At 41.8% G+C, this 7,500-nt stretch overlaps 1 protein-coding gene across 2 annotated transcripts in view; it reads right to left on the reverse strand.

Annotated features, from left to right (window-relative positions):
• EPS15L1 (epidermal growth factor receptor pathway substrate 15 like 1) overlaps window positions 1–7,500 on the reverse strand; it is a 3,892,050-nt gene that overhangs the window by 124,230 nt on the left and 3,760,320 nt on the right. The gene's annotated exons all lie outside the window — the stretch shown is intronic.

Consider the following 7,500-nt stretch of genomic DNA (forward strand, 5'->3'; position numbering starts at 1 on the left):
GTGTTGGTTCATAGGTTCATACTAGGCTATCTGCCCTAGGGCAATTATAAACCTAGCCAGAATGTGTTTGGCTTTCGCCACCCATTTTAAATTTATTTTGCTATGCCCTTTTTCGAGGTTAGTATACTGTGCCTCTGTCTAACAGTGACACAGAAGTGATACCCGGGGTAAACCTACGATCTCCCATCCACTCATCAAGATTCCTCTTGAAGAGAGTCAATGAGGGACTCTGCCTAACCTGGACTGGGATTTTATTCCAGAGTGAAGGGAGCCTCTGGGTTATGAATCTGTCCCTCCAGCATGTCCTATTTATTTCAGTGCTGATGTTCAAGTCTCTCGAGCGCGTAGCTCGATGGGATTTGGATTTTCTGAGGTGCAGCATGTCCATTAATTCCGGGTTGGACATGGCTTTATACGTCAGGCACAGATCACCTCTGAACAGGTGGTATGCCACTGAGTAGAGCTGGAGTTTAACCGGGCAGCATATGGCATCTGTTTGAGCCCTTTGATCCTCTTGGTGAGGTACTTTTGGGGTCTTTCCAGTTGCTGCAGGTGTCTGGTAAGGTACATCCCAAAAGGGGCATTGTACTCAATTCTGGGCCTGATGAGGGATGAGTAAAGAGGCACGATGACCTCCCCTGATCTAGATGTGAATCCCTTCATGATTAGGTGGGCTATATAAAATGTTTTTCTAACCACCTTGGCCACGTGGTTGTCAAATGAGAGATTGCTATCAACTTGGGTCCCCAGGTCCCTAATTACTTCTTCTGTACTTAATGGATTACCACCTATGTGGTAATTTGTGGGCACTTTGTTTTTGCCAAAGGGGATGACTATACATTTTTGGCATTTAGCTTGAGGCCATGGCTCTGGCACCAGTTGTCTGTTTCTATGAGGCCCTTTTGGAGGATGCTTGTGTCGGCTGGAGAGTCGATTATGGCGCCAGTTTGCAGTCATCTGTGAACTTGGTCAGCCACAGTCCTTCCGTGTTGGCCTGTACCTCCGAGAAATATATACCGAACAAGAGAGGTCCCAGGACTGAGCCTTGTGGGACAACACTTGTAACTGGTTTGGAGTCTGACATGGCTCCAGCAATTCTAACCATGTGGGTTCTGTCCTTGAGCCAGTTTGCAATCCATCTAGTGACATAGGGGTTTATATTTAAGCTGGTGAGCTTATCTATAATGCCCAAGTGTGGTATTGTATCGAAGGCTTTTGCGAGGTCCAGGTAGGCTGTGTGGACCACCTTCCCCTCGTCAATGGCCTTGGTGACTGTTTCAAAGAAATCAACCAGGTTTAAGAGGCAGGATCTGCCCTTAACAAAGCCGAACTGGGTAGGATCTGGTGAGCTGCTTAACTGCTGTAGTGACAAACTCCTCTGTGGTACTCTCAGGATCCAGTCCCCCCTCAACCTCCAGGATTATGTGCTGTGACACAACAAAGGTGTCTCTTTTATTATGCACATCTCAAGCACGGACGTTAGTAGAGGGTCTCTACATACCGTTGTGGCTAGCTTCAAAACCCTGTTTTGGGAGCTGCTCAATGTGGGTCCCCATCTTTGAAGCATCCATTGAGAGTCTTTCAGTGCTAGAATTCAAGTGCTTGAAGTATTTTGGTCTCAGTGCACCTTCAACTCTTCTTTTCTAGATTAACATTCTTCACTTTTTTTAATTTCATCTTGGTCTTTGGGCTCAGAAAAATATTCATTTTCTTACCATTTTTCTAGTAGATTTAAACATTTATCCATTAGGAAAGAGTTCAAAGCCTTTAATCATCTTAACTCTGTGGCCTGTCTGAAAATGTCACAAATTTCACACTCAGCATAATGGCCAGGGGCTAGACAGACCAAGTCATGGGTGTATTAACACTTTGATGCTATTTGTTTACCACAAACTCACCTGATCATGGCTTTTGTGACCATAATTATTTCCTTGATAAAATCTTCAAGTGTTACTTGAAGTAATTACAATAAAAAAATCAACTTGTAGCACAGAATGCTATGTAGGATTTTGTTTACTCTGACATAACTTGGAATTAATGTAATACAGCAAATGGAAAAAAAAACTGAATACAAGGCAGCAGAACATGGGAAGTCTCACAAGCAACATGGCCACTGTGACAAAAACTGGCTGGATGATGAGATATACAGAGTAGCTAAGCCCAAATATTATTATTTATTGTTACGCTGACCCTCCCTAAAGAAGACAGGATTTGACATTTGTGCTTGGGACCTTGAACACAATTTGGGTAATATTGGCCAGATGTGTCCATCAATAAATTAGTTATTGAAATATACTGATTTAAAATTACTTGTTTTTAAGACACCTATTTTATATTTGTTTTCAGGTTAGTATACCATTACAGAAAATGTCATTTGGCTGTATCCCATTAAATATATTGAATACAAAATCAAATACGTTGAGAATTAAATACAGACTTATGAACTACTAAGTGTCCATTTAATGGCAGGGATAAAGAATGAAAACCAAGCCAAATTCTAACGATCAAACAACACAAATGCACTCATTTCTTGACATGAACTGTAAAAAGCTGTGGGAAAAATGCAAAGGCATATACAGACATAAGAAGGGGACTGAACTCTCACACAAGTCCCAAACTAATTCAGAAGTCAGGTTATGTGTGTGGAATGCATGAACTACTCCTGATATTATGACAAAACTAAGTACTGTAATGGGAAGCTGAAGACTTTTGGCTAGTTTAATCCAAACGTAAATAAAAATGACACAGTTCAGCTCAAATTAAAGAACTGTATTTCTATTCCCCATCATTTAATACTGACGACTTGTCCCTACCCAAGATCACATGCACAAATGTAACACCCCAGTTACTCTAAATGCTACAGGCTGTGTTAACAAAATAAACTATGACACATTAAGCTGGAATTTAACTATAGTCAGATACAGTGTACTGGAGCTGCTCTAGGACTGATGTGCTCTCTTGGATCTCCAGAGTGCATCCAAACAAAATCCAAGGCATTCTTTGAAATTTACAGAAAAGTTAAGTATTTTTATTCACGCTACTACACTTTTCAACTGTTTATTACTGAACTGTTGTCTACTTTTAACTGTTTTTTTAACTGTTTTGCTATTTCACTGTTTCAACTATTTGCTGTTTGAGACTGTTTTTCCTGCATTTTGTATTTTCTACTACCTGTGTATTTTACAGCATAAGCTACATTCAGATTTCCTGAATTTAGACTGACATTATCTGAACACTTAAACCAGCCATTTTACATTAAGAGGGCACCCTACACCCTTGTGGCAGAAGAGTATAGCAAGGGACCCATCTGAGTCAGAGATTGTTGGACTAGGTTCGGTATTGAGCATTTCCATTGGTCACCTTGTTTGAAAATTGCTTAACTTAGCTTGTATTTAGGCAGTATGTTTGCAAAGGCCTGTGCTCAGTTTACAGGAGCTGATCTAGGATTGGTGTACTCCCTCTGATCTCTGGAGTGAATCCGAACGAAATCCAAGGCATCCTTTGAAATCTACAGAAAAATAAGTATTTTTATTCACTGTACTGCCCTTTTAAACTGTGTATCACTTAATTGCTGCCTACTTTTAACTGGTTTTAACAATTTTAACTGTTCTGCTGTTTCACTGTTTCAACTGTTTGCTGTTTGAGATTTGCTGAATCTAGACTCTTTGGCATTATCTGAGCATTAAAACCAGCCATCTTACATTAAGAGGGACCCCTACACTCGTGTGGCATAAGAGTGTAGCCAAGGACCCATCTGAGTTGGAGATTGTTAGAACAAGGCTGACTATTGAGCATTTCCATTGGTCAACTTGTTTGAAAACTGCTTAACTTAGTTTGTATTTAGGCAGTATGCTTGCAAAGGCCTGTGCTCAGTTTACAGGAGCTGATCTAGGATTGGTGTACTCCCTCTGATCTCTGGAGTGAATCCGAACTTTGAAATCTGCAGAAAAATAAGTGTTTTTATTCACTGTACTGCACTTTTATACTATGTATTACTGAACTGCGACCTACTTTTAACTGTTTTTAGCCGTTTTTGCTGTTTCAACTGCTTGCTGGTTGAGACGTTTTTCCTGCACTTTGTATTTTTAAGTACTTGTGTATTTTATAGCATAAGCATAGCTGAGTTGGAGGCTGTTGGAATAAGGCTCAGTGTTGAGCATTTCCACTGGCCAGCTTGTTTGAAACTTGCTTAACATGTTTAAAAAAGGGTTCTCACAGTTGCTACATAAGCTGCCGGTTTGCTCCTGTTTTAACATAGCTCCACAGACTTTGGGGACCAACCACTGCTCTACTATCTTCATCTGAGCAATCCAAGGCATCTGTTTGCACGTAGTGCACCTTCGAGAAGCACCACGCAGTGGAGGTAACCACTGACAATTACAGATGCAAAAGCTACAGTAGATTTTATTTTCCCTTAGAAGCTGCCCGTGCTCCAACTGAGGAGTCCCTTAAACTGCACTTAGCTGCTCAGAGAGCAGCTCATATGGGCTTTCTACAGAATTTGCCAGTTTAACTGAAATCTCCTAATCTCTAATAGTCTCATACCCTTTGAGAGCCCCAATAGTATAGACCCCGCATTAAGCCTCCAATTAAACCACATCCTTCCTCATTAAAGTAAGCAAATTTACACCTAGTATTATGGATAGTAAATTCTCCTGCGGTTCTCCTGCCAGCCTGATTTACATGGCTGTCCCTGAGGGAGTGTAGCAATTGTCTCATGTACACTGGCAACCCACAACTCCTAAACCACTCAAGCTCAATTTGTGAAAGATGCATATACAGTAAAAATTTGGATTCCTTGCTCTATCATTCACAGAACAGTAACACTGAAGACGTTGACAGCCCACATACACCACCTCCTGCACAAACCACACTCTCAACACTTAAACCATCATATGCAGAGGAACTCGCCAGAAGTTTACCTAAACACCAGAGACCTCTGAAACACAAACATGCTTCACCTAATACAATACAGAACTCAATACACACAAAACCACAAGCACAAGTGTCTCACCAAACAAGCTCCTAAGGCAAAAGACATCTAAACCAAATTTTTTGGTCATAGACGACTATTGGGAGACACACTGATGTCCCACTCACCAGGCTGGACAAGGAGAAGATTATGGTTAGCTGTTTGTCGGGTGCCAGGATCTGCCAGATCTCACACGCATTTGAGTTTCTCCACAACAAGTACCATTATGACTCCATCATAGTTCATGTTGGTGTGAATGACATCAGATGTAACTCACTGGACTACAGGAAGAGAGACACGACTGAGCTCTCTGAATATGTGGTTCAGGCAGGTATTTCCTTAGCCTTAAGCAGCATACTACCTTTGCCTAAGATGACACCACAATACAAACAAAAAATGATTGACTTCAACAACTGGCTTAGTTTCTGGTGCCATTCTAAGGAGATCCAGTACCAGTCAGCCTGGGATGACATGGTAGATAGACCACGCTGCTTAGCCAGAGATGGTCTTCACCTGTCATCTCTGGGATTTTGGTTACTGGTTAAGGCTCTTGCCTCCGTATAGTGCCTTTTTATGGAATGTCAAAACAACAAAATTCCTGATGTAAAAATATCTTCAAAAAGCAACCTCATGGTTATGCTGCTAAACGCTAGGAGTCTAAACCTAAAACTGCACTCAATGGAAGCAGCCCTCACCTTAGAAGATGCTGACATCTGTGCAGTCACAGAGACTTGGTTTAAGGCTGCAGAAAGCACCCCTGCCATACCGGGTTATAATGCCTTTCACACAATCAGACCACAAACAAAGTGCGAGAACTAAAGAAGGTGGAGTATCAATATTAATCAAAAATAAATACACCACTAGACTGGTTAAACAAAATAATTCCCTTGAACTAATCCATGTCTAATTGACTGTAGGTAAGACTCCTCTCCAAGTTATTGCCAGTTATAGGACCCCCTCCATGAACCAGGATATCCACACCGCATACTTGGACCTACTTGAATCGTTCAAGATACAAGCAAACACTCTGGTTTTAGATGACTTTAACTACCCATCCATAGATTGGGTAAATTATATGTGTACTAACACACTTGCCAAAAAGATCTTGGACTTCATCACCTCCAATGCCCTGGACCAGTTGGTTGACACCCCCAAAAGGGACCCAAACATTATGGAAATAGTGCTCACTAACATGATTGATCGTTGCACCACCCCATGTGTGTCGCCCTCCTTAATGAGGTCTGATCATAAATCAGTCTCATTAGAACAATGGCATCTGACCCCCTATTAGCAGCAACTAGATTAAAAACTTCTCCAAAGCCAATTACAACCTAATACGTGGCAGCATTAATAGCTTCATAGCCCCTGCCGTCACTGATGGCATGGACACCTACACTGAGATTTACATCAATGCCTTGAATGAGTATCTATAGAAATGTACTGACTCAGCCGTACCTGACAGAATCAAAACACGATCCTCAAGAAAGAACAAGCCTGCCTGGTGGACATCCGCCATTAACAGTTTATAAAATAAGAGAAAGAAATTGCTGTCCAAGAGCAGGAAGGAACGGTCTCTGAAATGTAAGCATTTCCTCCTCACCTTAAACAAGCAAATAAGACACCTCAAAAGGCATTCTAAAGCTTAGTAAGAATCCAAATTAGCCTCCTCCACTAAGGATAACCATAAGGCCTTCTTTAGCTATGTCAGAAACCTTAAAGGAAAAACCCAGATCTGCACAGAAATGGTTGTTAATGGCATCACATAAACTGAACCAACAGAAACAACCCACCTTCTAGCTGACAGGTTCAGTGAAAACTCCCCCCCCCCCATCCCCAACACATATACCCCAAAGCATCCCTACCACCTGCCCTCCACCTAATATCTCCAAGGAATAGGTTGTAAATGCACTCGCCAAAGCAAAAAACACAGCCTCTATGGGACCTGATAATATCCCAGGCTGTGTTCTAAATGGATTAAAACAGGAACTAGCTGCACCGTTGAGTACGTTTTTTAATCACACTCTAAGAACTGGTTTTGTACCCGCTGAATGTAAAACGGCAACTGTCATCCTGTTACATAACGGAAGTACCTCAACAGACCCTAGGAACTATAGACGCATAAGCCTGACCAGCCTAATCTGCAAGGTTGTGGAAAGAATAATCATGGATCTTATCAACAAAGATATAGGAGACCTCCAAATACTCCACCCAACTCAGTTTGGCTTCAATAAAGGGAGATCCAGCCTCTTGAGCTTGGTGGACTTCTTTAAGACAGTCACCAAAGCCGTGGATGAAGGCAAATGCGTGCATACAGCCTACCTGGACCTGGCCAATGCCTTTGATGCTATTCCCCACTCAGGCATCATTGATAAACACACCCAGCTGGAGATCAACCCATATATTGTTAGGTGGGTTGCAAAGTGGCTCACCAACAGAATGCACACAGTCAAAATAGGTAAATCTACCACAACCAGCAGACCCGTAACTAGTGGTGTTTCACAGGGACCTGTGCTAGGACCCCTATTGTA

The sequence above is a fragment of the Protopterus annectens genome, chromosome 13.part0 (genome assembly GCF_019279795.1).
Source record: "Protopterus annectens isolate FY-2018-M chromosome 13.part0, PAN1.0, whole genome shotgun sequence".
Classification (NCBI taxonomy): domain Eukaryota; kingdom Metazoa; phylum Chordata; order Ceratodontiformes; family Protopteridae; genus Protopterus; species Protopterus annectens.